Here is a 15,716-nt window from a genome sequence, read left to right as displayed (position 1 = left end):
TCTGAACGTTCTTCATAGTATAGTTGTGTGTGTGTGTGTGTGTGTGTGTGTGTGTGTGTGTTTAAGACATTATTAATGTGGTTCTGTCGGTTCTCGTTTGTTCGCAGTCAGCCCCCATTTAGCTGGTCTTTGACCTTGCAGTACATTTTTATAATTCACGTTTCATTTCACAAATATGTATGCTTCGGTTTCATTAAAAATGTAGACCCGGAGCCAGCGAGCGAGCTACTCATGTTTGAGGATTGTAATCGTAAACTGGGATTAACCTTAGATTTATACTTTTAGCAAAACATTTAAATCGGTAACTTACACTATATACTTACATGTTAATTATCTTGGTCTACTTGTAACGTGTTTCAGTTATAATAGTGTAAGAGCTTGAAGAGCTTAGAAACTATTATTGTATTTTGTAAATTGGTGCACCTTTATAATAGTTTACCATTTCTCTTTTCGTAAACGGATTAACTTATGCTTCATGGCCCATCTGATTTTAAGTGCGTATTTCGTTGGAAAACTTAATATTTATCTGGGGGTTTTGAGCACAGGTATAATAGCATCGGTTAATACGAGTACACAGTACGCTTTATCCTAAAGTTAGCGCCTCAAGTCCACGTCGATTCCTTCTGAAACATGTTCACAGCTTGAAGTCTTTGAGAATATTGATGATTGGTAATCAGGAAACAATTTAGTGATGTTGTAACACAAATGTACTTCTGAGATCCACAGCCACGTACCTAAGTGCTATTCCAACATATGCTACTAAGCACTGAATTGATGGCACTAAAGGCTCTAGCATCCATGGTATAGAATCCTGTAATGTTTGAGATGTCCGGCTCTCGGACCGCCAGTAATCAGCTGTGGTGCGACGTGCGAAGTTAATTCGGTCTCGGGTCGTTGTCCGCGGCATCTTCACTCGCGGTGGGGCAGTCGGCGTATCTTATCATTACAGAAGAACGGGCAGAATGATAACTACCGTCGGTAAATTGATTACAGCACTGAGAGTGAATGTCCTGAGGTACAACGTTCACTTCAATGAGACTTCGTTGAGAGCTTTCATGTTTCATTCACATGTCCTTCATTTCTTATTCATTATTTGACATTTGTGCGTTGTTTTTCAATTATGCATTTTCTTACTGTTACAAAGTTGATTAGAATAATATATTGTTCATAGTAAGGCGTTCCGGGTTGAAAAGCAGGATGGCTAAACAATAGTTAAAGAGTGGATAACAATCGAATCTTGGACCTCATGATGGGATCATTTAAATTGAACTATGAACGAGACGAGACTATTAGTGAACTATCAAAACAATAGAAATTCAAAAAGAGGATTGCATTCTTTGTTGTAATAAAATAAAATATTACTTAATATACGTTTTAAAAGATTCACAAGGTCCCTCAGGGTTGGGTAGCACTCACATTCACATCCACCCACCTTTCCAAGACTAAGGGACTGAACGAGGAACAGGTAGCGACAACCTACCGTCGCGTCGCGTCGAACTCCGAACTCGGGCGGCGCGCCTTCACCGTTCTGATGGCTCTACGGGCTCGGGTGACCACACCTGATGGCCAATGGGTTGGCGTACCGATACGTTAATAAACTTATTTATCACATTAAATGTGGTAACATACCGCTACCTATACCAAGGCTAATAGTGTCGTACTCCCTCGAAATCGTTTCGCCGACACTTCACTAACTTCGGAACATTCTGTGTATATAATTAGCTTTGTAGATAATTAAATTATATTAGTCTTGTTTACAAGTGCTTGTCGACAAGTAGTCAATTGGACGTAAGTAAGTTCTAGTAAAGAGAACAATGGCGAGTCAGTTGTGAGACGGTCGCGTCGCGGCGACGGGACGACGACAACTTATTAGCAACTAATTAAAGTGTAAGTGCGTATTGTTGTGGATTTCATTTATCGGAAAGTTTTGATGGTGCTCGCAGCGCTGTGGCCACGTATTAGAAACTCTGTGTTTGACATTGCTCATTGTTCATTACAGTTATTACTTACTGATCTTTCGATTAACCGATAGGCAGCAATTTTTCCAACCAAATAAGTACTTAAGACAAGTTAATTAGATTTAATTAAATAAAAGAGTAATGAGTTTAGGTCCGAAGAGCGCGGCAGTCCCTGTACTACAGGACCGAGACTTAGAACTGACGTCTCGAGGTGGGCGGCGCCGTGTGTACTATTGGTCAGGTGGTCCGTGAGCTCGTTCACTGATCTAAGTCGTTACGCAAATAAATAAACAGAAAGTACATAAAACTTCACAAGTTTAGATGTTTACTGGCCGAGTATTAAGTATTAAATATAGATTAACATAATTAGAACTGTGAACCGACTGGACTATTTAGAACTTATTCTCTTCAGATATGCGTGGGTTTAGTTTACGTATGATTTATTACTTTAAAATTTATAACAAGACTTTAAACTTTCAAGTCTGTTCCAATTTGTAAATAATTATAAAAGAAACTAAACTGATAAAATGTTTGACGTCAGCAATGTAATAAATTAGTGATGCGCATCTCAAAGAGCCGGCGGATCTAGACTACATCTAGCGCCGCGGAAACCGTTTTAATGGGGTTGGCCGGTTAAAGCTTTTCTCAGATGTCGCCAGCATAGCTTGTTCTCTTGTCACAGAGAGCCGCCATTTTGTGTGTTTTGCGTTAGTGATATTTCGGCATTTTGTGACTTTGATACGGTTCTTATTACTTTCTAAGTAGTGTTAAACAGTTTTACAACATGTATTCCAACTGGATAGTTAAAGAATTAAAGGAGGAGTTGAGAAAACGTGGTGCATCTTTACGAGGAAAAAAAGTGGATCTTGTCGAAAGGTACAATGTTGATCTTTTATTTTAACTTAAAAAACTTCTCTCAAACTGTTTCCAGTAGCTATTATAATAATAATATTAAATTGTGTACCTTAGGAACTTTATTCCTTGTAACTTGTGCAGAAAGAATTGCTCATATTACATACATTACCTACCAATTAATGTATTATTTTGCTTTTTTCAGATTAGAGCTATAATACCAAAATTTTAATTTTGGTCGTGCTGAAAGAGTCGAAGACGATGATCCATGGACATGGCTGCACGATAGTGGAGCCATGTGGTATTTTCATTAGCCAAGAGCGCCCATATCTTGCTGCATCTCCTGATGGTGTGTTGGGCAAAGAAACTATAATTGAAGTGAAATGTCCATACGCTAGCAGAAAATATGAAATTAATATAACAACGGTGCCTTACTTAGAACAATGCAACGGGATATTGTCTCTAAAAAAAACCTGTCCATATTATTATCAAATCCAAGGGCAGTTATACTGCTCAGGCAAAACATACTGCAACTCGGTCATTTACACCTAGAAGGACATTAAAGTGATTTATGTTGAAATAGGCAATAATTTTATAAATAATATGTTAAATAAATTAGATATCTTTTATGAAAATATTTTCAAAAAAGTGTTGTATGAAAAATGTCTGTATTATAGTTATACACACTTGTCGAAATAAAGAATCAGTAATATTTTTAATTGTTTTTATTAACAATTCCTTCTCTAAAATTACATAACATTACACACATGAAAAATATTTTAGATACTAAAGGTACATAAAAATGATTTAGTTCATTTTTTAATATTAAATAAGTTTTTGTTAGCCCTATTAGTCGTTTTATGTGAACTCTCTGACTAGCTAATTTTATATCTATCTTTAACTGGACATCTGGGATTTGTGATTTATCTTTTAAAAAAGATGGGATATTTATACTCATTCCTTTAGGGGCAAACAGATCCTGTACATTAAAACCTCTGTCTGCCATAATACTATCTCCAGAATCACAAATCTGCAGCAGCTTACTTTGTTCTACTATCTGTCGATCACTTGCAGAACCAGCATAGCCGTTTGAAACATATGTTAATAATCCCCCTGGTGAAGCTCCTACCAAAAATTTCAACGTATTTTTATGTTTATAAGAACTAAATGAGGCTTTTGGAGCCTTGTGGAGGGATAATGTGTTCTAAAACAATTATGCATATAATAATTTACTTAGCTGCGGCGAGGCTAAATGTCAATTAGGCTCCAGATATCACTGACAAAATTTATCCATGTCACAACAATATTAGACACTTCAGTTTTACTTACATCAAAAATTTTACTTAATTCAAAATCTGTTGTGTTTCTTCTAAGCTTAATTAGTAACATTCAAAATTGATCTTCTATTGATATGCCGACCACTCTACTCCAGCGATATCTTATATCATTTGCCACAGGCAAAAGTGTGATTAAAAGTAATGAAAACTTAGATGCTGTTTCCAACTCGGTGTAGTATTGCACTGTCTCATCGTCTGCAAGTAATAGCTCTGTAGAGAACAATCTTAATATATTGGGTGTTTGAGTTCCAATAGTAATATGATGCCTTGTAATCGTTTCATCTATACTAGAGTTATGATTTTCTATTAGAATTTCTTGAGAGACATTTGAATCAAAATGCACATTGCTGTGTTCTTCAAGGGGTAGTATGTATATCTTCACAGTATTGGGAAGTGTTGGACAGGCTAAAAAGCTGTTTTTTAAGGTTAAGAGTTTGTAGCCTTTGTTGTCTACTTTTTGTTTCTTCAGAAACTGGTTAAATATTCCAATATATATGGTACAGCACCTTTCTTCAGATATTTATGTTGATGTTTGACACCTACAACACAAAGAAAAACATTTAAATATACTATCACAAGGAAACCTGACCATAGTTTCAAAATATTTGTTATTACAATGGATGCAGCGTTTTAGAAGAGCTTTCAACAGTAACAGCTGATAATGAACAACAGCTCATGAGGAATGTGTTTCCTCCAGTCTGATTTTATGTTTGTTAAAAGGTTCCTTACAGCACAAATCTACTTGCAAAATATGTTAGCAACTAATAGTGTGCCTAACTAATTATTTTTGGGATTTTTTTTTATAAGAGAACAAAGATGTGTGCTATATTATATATAATATTTAATAGAAAGAAGCATACCTGTGTATTTACTAATGTTTTCATAGTCAGATTCCACAAAGTGTTACCGACATAACCTCGAACTTTTTGTGGGAGTACTTTTTTCGCGTCAATTAACCTTTAACCGCAGTCTTCCAATTTTCTTGTTCTTCGGGAATTGATGTACTCCAATTTCTGAGCATATTGGCATAAAACAACGCGTCATTGTGTTTGAAATAATTTTTAATCAAAAATGCCAATACAAATATTAAATGTTATGGGAACAATGCACAACAGCGCCACTTTGACAGTTGCCAACCCCATTTATAGCTACTGTGATTTGAAATAGTGTCTCTTCTTTATAATTAATGTATTTGTGGAGATACATTTATATGATGAATAATTGAGTGTCGCTGGAGTGTACAGATATAGAATATTGAATAATACTAGACGCCCCAAATTATGTAAGAAAGTCATCATGCCGCAGGAAGAATATGCGACGGTAGATATTATGTATATACGTGACAGGATTGTCGCTTCAGCTGTCTATATGCCAGCCATCCGATCTATCACGCTATTAAAAATTAAAGCAATCACGAGCATTATTACTAGCTCCACCAACATTACCTTTATATAGAATAATTATAAACGCTACAGTAAGTACAGGGCTGTTTCGTTTCACGCTGAACTCATGCTGAGTACGCACTGAAGCGGCACATCTCCGCGGCTGCTGCTTTAACTGGTGGTAGGACCTCTTGTGAGTCTGCACGGGTAGGTACCACCACCCCGCCTATTTCTGCTACGTTTCGGTTTGAAGGGCGGGGCAGCCGTTGTAACTGTACTTGAGACCTTAGAACTTATATCTCAAGGTGGGTGGCGCATTTACGTCGTAGATGTCTATGGGCTCCAGTAACCACTTAACACCAGGTGGGCTGTGAGCGCGTCCATCCACCTAAGAAATAAAAAAAATAAAAAAAAAACATAATCATCGGAACTTCTCGCCGCAATCTAGACGCCCTACTAAATGTATGTATGGTTTGGATCTAGTTGCGGCAGACTTCACACACGCTTCTCATGACAGACATACTCGACGACTTACAGGGTTAGCGCTGGACGAGTGCCGTCGCCGCCATCGTCGCCGGACGTACTTCGGATGAGCGGTTGGCGATGTATTGTGTTCCGGGGCACCGTACCATCATTGGTCGTAAACATCTTCAGGGTGGCGCCGCGAGTATGATTGTAGTGTTGACCGCGGGACCCCACAATTCTGTCCTGGTTTAGATTTCTGGCGGATTATTTGAATCGGCACGCTGCCCGAAGAAACAAGGGCGGCACTGGTTGTCGCGTGCTGTGTCACCGTGCTTGATCACATGTACGCACCTATATGTATGTTACAAACATACTTGCCAAGCGAAAATTTAGAACATCATAGACACTCACGTAATCAAATTTGTTCGAGTGAAACTATACAGTTTGTTATTGTTGGGAGTTGTTACAGTTTGATATTCTGATTTTAGGGATGAGTTAAAATGTTCGGTTCAATACATCAATAGTAGCGCATGTTATTTCAAGATGTGTGTGTTCGTTACTTTACGATCCACACTTCGTCTGTCACGTGTTCAAAATTAAGTTCATAATATTTTGAAAACAATATAACGAAGCGTAACAAAATTAAAACATTTTAATTAGTATTTGAAGTAATGCGTTTTGGTCGTGTCAATCAGCGAGCTTAATTTCCTAACAAAGTAGTCAAGTTGTTTGTGCTCATAATATTATGTTTTTTTTTTCTGGATTTTCGTGTTATTTTAGGAAGGCGTCGAGCGATGGATGCTGCGCGAATGGTTTGTCCTGTAGTATGCGTTATGTTTGTGATGAGGTTTGGTTTGGTAGGAAAACATTTATTTATTTATTCGTAGCCCACTCGCAGTCCACCTGATCCTAAACGATCATCAAAGTCCTATGGGATATCAAATAGTAATTTCAATCACTTTATATTAGTGACTAAGGACAGATAGGATGTCTCTGTTCCACCAATTTCACTAAACAATATTCACTCCTTCAGTTCTGAGACTCAAAGTCAACAAGTAGCTATTGTCGTTAAGTAGTTTATGTATACCTAATCAGAAGATATGGGATGTCGATGGGATTGACTGTGGACATCATGCAGGCGGCCGGAGGGCGATTACTTTTAAACCGAACACAAACTGCCAGTGCTAATGTACATACTTATTATAGCTGATCCATCTTTTTGAACGAGGGTGAGATACAAGAGACACAAGAGAACAATTAGTTACATATCGCACGGTCTGCTTTGAATAGGAAGTTGCGCCCGGCTCGGTGCTGGTCTACTTACTAAATATAACGCAGACATTTCTCTGTCGATCTGTCCGTGTGCACTAATTACTTGGGGGTTATAAATATAAACACATTACTTGCAGACATATTAACGCGTATTGTTTCTTTATCAGACGAGATCAGATAGTATTAAGCGGCTAATTGATATAAGTAGTGGGGAGAGGGAGTTCCACCACCTGCACCTACTTACCTTGAAACGTCGAGTCGATGCTGGCCGCTATCTCACTCACACAACTAGAACATGAGGTCGCCTTAGAGCAGCAGAAGGTAGGACATAATTTTCTCTAGCACTAACAATCAACTGAACATAAGGCATGAGGTGACAATTATGCATATAGGCAGATTTTAATATCGTAAAGTATAAAAGTCCACAAAAAAGTTAATTTCATCTTGAAGAGTAATCCGATGAGATTACAAGGTCGATAAATTTAAGTGGAAACTATAAAAAACGCGTAAAATAAAATCTTCATTAAAAATTCCAATGAAAATAATGACATGTAGCAGAGGAATGAGTCCAAGAGCGACGCCGGGTTCAGAGGTGGATCGTGGGGGCGGGTGGGGGGAGTAGCCTGGAAGTAGGAATGCACGCAGCCAGAAGACGAGATGAACGTTTGATTTGGTGAGAGCCGGGTGCGTACAGCCCGGGCCCGGGGTAATGGAGATACGTGGCAGAGACCCACACCCGGCATTGGTTATATTAAGATTGAAAAGAAAAAGAAAATGTATAGATACTAAATTTAGTATGGAGCTCAATTTCGTAGAAAACAAAAAGGTACAATGAAATTAAAGTTAAATATGGGAGACAGCGCAGCGGTGCGCTTTCTTTTTTTTCTTGCCCATGCTGATAGCCTTGAGAGGCTATTTCAGCTTCGTCCTAACATGTAGATGAGCTCACGGGGCTCAAACCGGAGTGTTGCTAACACTGGCCCTAGCAAGAGCCGTCCTTCGCAGAATCTACCTCCGGATCGGAAACGCGACCCACTGAGAAGATCCGGCGAGAAACTCAGTGGGTTAATTCATTCGTCGAGCCCTTCATCGCAAGCAACGGGTGACCGGTGCTTGTGGTACCTAAGAGCACCGTTAATGGATCGGGAGGATCCGTAATAGGCGATCCCCATGCGACACGTACATACATAGATGCGGATAAAGATTTTATTTTGGTTCGCAGCACCCTGGTTTTACAGGGTGCGTCAATATCAAAATAATGGCATGGTGTCAACGTCCACATGAACAAAACGGACCGTTGCTTCGTGACAGGTGTTTGTATGACAACGGCACCACGACTAAAGTTTAAAATACATATTTTATGTAGATATGTTATATTTTTCCCCCTGCCTATTCGCTGGTAGCCTATGGGGCTATTGCAACAACATGCGGATGGGCTACATGTGTAAGACTAAGTATATGTAAGTATGTATGACCATGTGTACATAAAGTGAGAAATCATCTTTTTTATTTCATGTATTGTATTAGATTCGTCTAGTGGCGTTGTGATTAAGAGCCGTTAGTTTCAATGTATCCATGTAAGTTAATATGTACTACAATTTATGAAATTGTACTGATTTTGATAGATTTAATGAAGTTTTATGCTTAGGCAGCCGTGTGTTTTAGACGTCATTTTTATTAAAGTGAAGCTGCGGTTAGGTCAGTCAGCCAACGAGGGAGGTACCGCAATGTCTGCTTATTAATATTTGTTTAGATCTACGTTCTGTATGTGTAAGGCTTGTACTTCCTATTTTGTTCCCCGTTGTAAAACATTTCAACTACATATTTTACGCTTACGTTTTTTCCACTTTTTAATCTCAATTAAAAAAAAGCTAATACCTACGTAATTGATCCGCATGAAGCTTCGTTAGTTTCGGACCCAGTATAGACATACTAGAGTACTTACGTATAGCGTGGATCTCTAGATACAGAAAATACACACGTCTTATGAGAAAATTCCACGTTCTTAGCGAACTTATTATTAAAGAATTGTTTGTCCGTGGTATTAGGGATTTTTACCTGCGGCGAAGAGACAGGATAATGATATGTGAGGCATCTTTTCCCCGTAACTTCTAAAAACTTATTATGATATTTTGTTAAACAAAGTACGATCACACAACATTACGTTATACGGCGCACTTGGCATGCTCGCTCACCGGTAGGCTCTTCGCATGTAAAGCTTTTTCCCTGCTCGGTGACGAATAGCTTAATTTATTTTTATTCCAGTAGACGGTCAAACAAGTTCATGGTCAGCCTATTTGGAATAGTATCTCCCAATCCGATCTAATGGTACAGAAATGCGCGTAAAAGCAATGCAATCGAGACGTCAATATTATCGAGCGAGGGAGAGCGCGTGCCGCCCGTGGACCACTCGCTACATCAGGCGGCTCGCCTCACAATCAACATAATTGGTGATAAATTTGGTAATAATCAAGCCTGATTTTTTTGCTTTATGTAGTTACCGATTGGAAGTTTTAACGACAAAGGGAAGATCTTCCACCGAGCGGGTAATATTGCTCGGTAGACCGACGGTTCAAATGTTGTTGTTCGGAACTTGTATACATATATACATTACATATAAGATTATCATGAAAATGTCATAATCTGTCAAATATATTGTGATGTATGACGCCTACTGCCGGGCCATGTCGGCAGTGCTGGTACCACTGTCTAGCATATTTTGTCTTTCACATATTGTAATTAGTATTCAAATAGAAGTTATGAGCGTTGTCACCTGCTCGCGTGGTCTGTGTTGACGTTATACGCCGGGTGAGCTGTCAGAGCATGTGTCCTTCTTAAAAGCTCTCGAAAGGAATTGCACAAGCTTATTCAGGCTCAATCTGTTTCGACCAACATGTTACATCAATGATTTGTTGTTGTTGGGCTGGTTCACAAGTTGTCGCACGGACGGAGTTAGCGTCTGACTGTGGCTGGCCCTAATACTGTCATCGAGAGTATTTCATTTCCAAACGACTGCATTTAGGGCCCAACTATCTTTATTTTAAACATCAATGGTAATCAGACCTATTCAGTATGTAAAATGACAGAAAGATCATTTGTCTAGTCTGTTCTCTTCCAAGATAAAACATGTAGTGATGTCTTGAATACCGCAGGTGACTCTCCGCCTCGTGCCGATGCACGGCTAAACGCAATTACCGTTCCGTTCGTAACGACACTTGGTGCATTGGTTTAGAAATCCATGTTGGGTTTGACCATACTACTAATAACATACACCAGGCCGCGTTTGAATAGTTTCATAAAATTGATATTTGTCATAGAATTAATAACTACAAACATATTTACGGTGCTCCTAGAAAGAGCACAACAATCTGTTGTTAAAGTAGATTATAAATTTAATTTTACTCTATTTCACACGAGATAGTAAATTTTTGCAAAGTACAGAATGCATTTGTAAAGTATTGCATGCAGTTCTCTAACCAGTTCTGAGGTGTCAGCACCCGCGACTGAGGAAGTGTCCGTGTCATATTGTCATTTGCCGGAGAATAACAATTGGCCACTTTTTAATGTTCGGCGAAATATTCAAGAGCCACACAGTGTATTTACACGTGCCGTAATATATTTTTTGTTGATTTAGTGGCCGACAAGCTGGTAGGATCGGCGGAGACAACCTGACTCCGTGGCCGCCACGGGCAGACCGCTGGACCCTTCGACCGACCCAACTTGAACGTACATCACTCTTACTACACATTGATATTTGTTTTTTTGTCAGTCCGACCCGCTCGTTTTGACTCTGTTTATAAAAATTTGCGCGAAAGAAGTTTGACGTTTTAGAAAGACTAATGAATGTGTATTTATTATCTATGGTGTTGCGTGATGCTGCTATTGCGTAATTATGTCTCAGCATTTATTCTAGTGATGTGCTTCTTCCCATAAACAGATCTGCACTGCATTAAATATGGTGACCAAGTGAGAGAGGGAGTGAGCGAATGAGTGAGTGAGGCTTTCAAGCACAATTAAAACAGCTTTTACGGTTTACTGTCGCGTTTTTTTATATTACATTCAGTAGCTACAGATTCTATTTGATAAGTGCGAGGGAACGTGATGGACGGTGACAGAACATAGTGCGATTGAGAAACGAATCAGTAGGTACATGTCGCGTGATTCCTGTTGTGTTTCTAACAATGTACAAAAACTCATAATATTTAAAACAAGTTCAGCTACATCAAGAGCTGCGTGACCGAGCGTCCTGTGCGCTGTGGAGTGTCCACGTGAGGGCCGCAAGAGTTGTTCCGCGATATTTCATATAAAAGTGTCGGGCACTCGTTACGTGGCCGCGTCGTGCCCGGAATGTGTCGCGTTATTTATCGAGCGACGCTATTTGTGTGTCGCGCGATGTGTGCCGACCCACCGGCCCGCCGCGCCGCTCCAGATCTAATACTTTCTGCTGATCTGCGATAGATAGCTATCGTATTTAAAAAAGTTTTTTTTTTAATTTATGGAAAGAAACAACAATAAAAGTACTGAATATTCTTCTTAGGTCTAATTATCTACTAATTACATATAATAGCAGAAAAACATAGACAATTGATAAGCCAAGATTACCCTATCTCATCATGTATAATACGTTTAATAAGTACACAGTTATTTCTGTTCAATATTTTCAATCTAAACGTCTCACCTGGAACATTGACGTCTACCCAACAAAATACCCCATCCGCTGTTGTTTAAACGCTAATACGCACGACCGACAGACGACACTCGCAGCAGGAATACGCAGAAAGGTTCCTAATTTTCTTTGAATTTGTGTTAATTATGATCATTAATAATGTATCGAGTGAGACACGCACGAGATAAACCAAGATGATCAAAAGGTTCTCGTGAGATGTTCCCTCTGTGCGTCGTGCGTACCGACGTGGCGACGCGGCGACGCTCCCCGGACGCGAATCATAATTACGATATAGCAGCACGCGTCACTATGGACACCCACATTAATGGTACTAATAATTACAACGGAGTCAGAGGCACTCAGAGGACCTTGCTCCGTGATCGTGTGTGGCTCGCCCTCTTCGACCAACTAATGTAACTTCCTGTCCAATCAATACAATTTTCATTAGAAATCGCTCAAGATGATTTAGACGCTTAGAAACTTCGATCAACAATAGTTGTTGTCGAAGATTAGAATATAATAGAATAACTATTCATCAAATCCCACAAATGAATAACAAACAATATCAGTTCATAATATACATACATACATACATACATACGTACTTAAATGTAGGACACAATGGCGCGTTACGTCGTCAGGAGTACTTCACTGATCTGATTGTTCTGGAGGGGCTGTCAGATTGTGAAGTGCTGATCACGCCAACATTAAAAAATTAAAAGTGACTAGAGCCCGTAGTGGGATCACCTTCAATTTAAGCTCCTGACCTGATATAGCCAATTGGATCAAAGGAACAAGGATCAAGGAAGGTCAAAGGATCGTGGTGATCTAAAGATACCAGACTTCGACCCCTTCTGGCAGCAGTAGGCTACTATTGCATCTTTCTGTAGTGGTGATATCTCGGCCAGGATTTTCACCAGACACCCATCAGGGTATTAAGAAGTATTAATATCCTTAGGAATCATCCTAATTCATAAATCCCGTAAAATGCATAATTTTGCTGATGTCAATAATGGCTGATGCAAGGATGGGCTGTGCACCCGCGCGGAGATGTACCTCCATCCCGCACAGCAACTGTGTCAGTAATGCTGAGTTTCTTTTTTATTGCTTAGGTAGATGGATCCGATCTTAAATGGTTACCAGAGCCTATCTCAACTCCCAGGTTAACTACCGCGATCTTAGGACATTTTATACTACAACGGCCTTTCAAACCGCAGTGTATTACTGCTTCACAGTAGAAATAGGCAGCCACTCATGTGAGCTCATAAGACAGCCTACGACATTACGGAAATGATAATGTTTGCAGGTTTGATTTTATTACACGATGTTATTCCTTCACCGTGCAATCTACGATCGACGTCACCGTGAGAGTCATTCATGACATTTGTTAAGCAGGTACATAGTTCATTAAAAAAATTATTACCCGCCTGCGGAATTCGAAGACTGGCACCTTCGTGTCACTCGATACGAGTACTCTATGTGTTTTAACCTTTAGGCTACGTCGTGGGGTCGTCGCGTCCCCTTGCGGGGGCGCGGAGCGGGCCTCGGGGAAACCCCTCTGCCCGGACTTGTGGCTCCCTGCCTAATGAGGCAGGGGTGATGCGCTGCTGGATGGAGTATAGGCAGGCTTGAAGATATGGGTGGGAGCGACTTCTTTCTTCGTTTCCTTCTTCTCTTCTCTTCTCTCTTCCCTTTTCTCTTCTCTCTTCTCTCTTCTGTCTTCTTCTTCTTTCTTCTGGGGCGGCTGCCTCTCTCCTCCATAATTTTTTTTTTTTTTTAGTATTTTTTTTTTTTTGTTTTTTTTTTTAATTTTTTTAGTTTTTTTTTTACTATTTTATCTTATCCTAGCTTAGCCTAAAGTACACCTAACTTAATCTAACTTACATCTAAGTGGCGGCAGCGCGCCGTCACACCTAAACTAATCCTAATCTTTTTTTTTTTTTTTTTTTTTTTTTTTTCTTTTTTTTTTTTTTTTTTTTTTTTTTTTTTTTTCGGGTAGAGGGCCGAACCTCCTACGAGGTCCCCGCGCAAAAGGGGCGCGCGGGGTATGTGAGACTCAACGATCTGCATGGTGTTGTGAGCAGACCGCGGGCCCAAGGATTTTAGGACCCACCCACTAAACGACTCCCCTGCACTCTTACACCCGACGTCCGATCCCCTCCGAGGTCAGAACCCGGATGAGGTAGGGGGGCTACCGCGGTCAACACTACAACCAGACGGCGCGGCTCACCCCAAGGACGCCCAGCCGACGGAGCCTTCGAGGCGAATCGAAGGCTCTGAAACGTCGCACACTGTATTATTATCGAGATCTAGCAGAACTTAATTAAAAATAATACTCCTCTAAATATTCTTAAAACTCCCTTTATTACACAGGTGTATAACTAAATAACCGATATTGAAAAAAATAAATAAGTGTGTAACACCATACAACACAAGGGAAGTCTCGAAACATAGGTTATGCGTACTAGCACGAGTGTATTGTTTAGTTTTGCTTTATTGCAGAATGCGAACAGGTCTGTTCTTGTCGTTTAAAGTGCTATAATTGGTCATTTTTATCGTTTGTTATATCATCGAGGATACGTTAAGGTAAGTTTGAACCTTATAATATTGAAATGTTATTAATTAGTAACGTTTTTGCTGTAGTCCTTGAAAAAAAATTTCTTTTTGTATTAGTGTTGACTTTTAAAAATGTATGCAAGTGTATACACCGGGAAATCACTGTTATAGCATTCTACGGTTAATGTTCTTTGAAATTTAGTTGGAATCCCTTGCTCCTATTTGCCCCGCTCATACATTTTTTTTTGTTTTCAGCGCAATGAAAAGGCGACATATTTTTAATATATGGTTTCCAAGTAATAAAAAAAAGGTCAAAATAACCTTATAATTGAAAAAATACTACAATATTATGACATAGAGGACTGTAGAAACCCTCCACGATCACTTCAAATGTTAATAAGTAGTCTTACAGCAAAAATACAATCTAAATGGGAGAAATGTAAGCGAAAATAACAGGGATCAATCTGGATTTAGTCAAACATTTCTGTTATCTTAGAGGCACAAGACATATGCCGAAGAGACAAGAAAACTTTATTTAGTACATTGTTCCTGGTACTACATGCCTTCTAGTAGGTATACACAAAATTCTCTCACACTCAATAGAAGTAATTGAAACATGCGTTTTACCTTTGGACCAATTAGCAGAAGAAGCTCAAGAAGCGAACAATAAGGAATATAGGAGGAATCGCGAGTATTTCAGCAGGAAAACAAGCAGAATTAACACCAATCGAGACGTACTTAACCGATTTCTGATAGGTTCAGATCCACTTCTATCTTCCAAATCAACAGTGCAAAATAGAACATGGGAGAAGAAACTTACTCGACGGAGGAAGATGGGTAGAAGGATATGCGAATTTTTTTTAGTCTTTTGAATATATTTAGGGGTGTAAAATATATTTCTTGTGTATTTAGAACAAAGTTGCAGTATTAAAAATAATATTTTTAAAGAAAATAAAGATTAAATGATTTTTATTAATAATTAATGTTATTTATTTATTTAGAAATACGAAATAACATCTAATATTAACATTTTATGACACGTAAAATTAAAAAAAGATAAATTCACGCAAGATTGAATTAAGTTCTGCTAGATCTCGATAATAATACAGTGTGCGTCGGCCGTCTCGGTACGGCAGCCCGTCGGGCCGCCCAGACGGTGCCGCTGGTGTCCCGGAATACCCCGCTGGACCAGAACCAGCCTGCCGGGTCGGGACGCGATACACCGTCG

At 39.3% G+C, this 15,716-nt stretch overlaps 2 long non-coding RNA genes across 2 annotated transcripts; one reads left to right on the top strand and one right to left on the bottom strand.

The window, feature by feature from the left end:
• Positions 1 to 3,520: 3,520 nt before the first annotated feature.
• Positions 3,521 to 5,282, bottom strand: LOC105842040 (uncharacterized). The gene is made up of 2 exons (XR_001139853.4): positions 5,008 to 5,282; positions 3,521 to 4,686 (listed from the first exon to the last, which is right to left on the bottom strand). It is a non-coding gene; the product is annotated as an uncharacterized LOC105842040 (long non-coding RNA).
• A 9,076-nt stretch (positions 5,283 to 14,358) lies between these two features.
• On the top strand, positions 14,359 to 15,467 carry LOC119629046 (uncharacterized). The gene is made up of 2 exons (XR_005245148.2): positions 14,359 to 14,518; positions 14,744 to 15,467. It is a non-coding gene; the product is annotated as an uncharacterized LOC119629046 (long non-coding RNA).
• The last annotated feature ends 249 nt before the right edge of the window (positions 15,468 to 15,716 follow it).

This window comes from Bombyx mori, chromosome 10 (genome assembly GCF_030269925.1).
Source record: "Bombyx mori chromosome 10, ASM3026992v2".
Classification (NCBI taxonomy): Eukaryota; Metazoa; Arthropoda; class Insecta; order Lepidoptera; family Bombycidae; genus Bombyx; species Bombyx mori.
The sequence above is the reverse complement of the archived record's forward strand: the minus strand, read 5'-3'. Positions and strand labels throughout refer to the sequence as shown.